We start from the raw sequence: 610 nt of genomic DNA on the forward strand, positions 1-610 counted from the left end.
TTGTTGTTTTTTGTTGGTTTTTTTTGTTTGTTGTTGTTGTTAATTTTAGTCTGATGTTGATTTAAAAAGAAATTTTGGTGGACAGAAATTAAACAATGAGAAAAAATTAATACAATTATATTATTATAGTACGGAAGCGTGTTGCATTCACTTGAAAAAAAATAAACTCCGGTTTTTCTGAGTAATTTATTTTTTGGTTTGTTTTTTTTAAATAATTTTTTCTGTTTTTCGGAGTATTTTTTTCTGTTTTTCGGAGTTTCCGTTAAATTGAGCTCTCAATAAAGGAATGAATGCGTCTACTGTTTTAAATGCTCTCTAAACTCAGAAAAAATAAATTGGTCCGGAAAATAGAAAAAGAAAATTATTCAGAAAAATCGGAAATAAATTAGTCCGAAAAACCAACCATAAAAATAAATTACTCCGAAAAACAGAAATAAAAATTACTCTAAAAAACAAACCAAAAAATAAATTACCCAGAAAAACAGAAATAATTACTCAGAAAAACAAACCATAAAAATAAATTACTCCGAAAACCATAAAAAAAATTATTCAGAAAATCTGAAATAAAGTATTCTGAAAAACAAACCATAAAAATAAAATACTCTGAAAA

The sequence above is a fragment of the Morone saxatilis genome, unplaced genomic scaffold (assembly GCF_004916995.1).
Source record: "Morone saxatilis isolate NCDOM2014 unplaced genomic scaffold, NCSU_SB_2.0 Contig3, whole genome shotgun sequence".
NCBI lineage: Eukaryota > Metazoa > Chordata > Actinopteri > Moronidae > Morone > Morone saxatilis.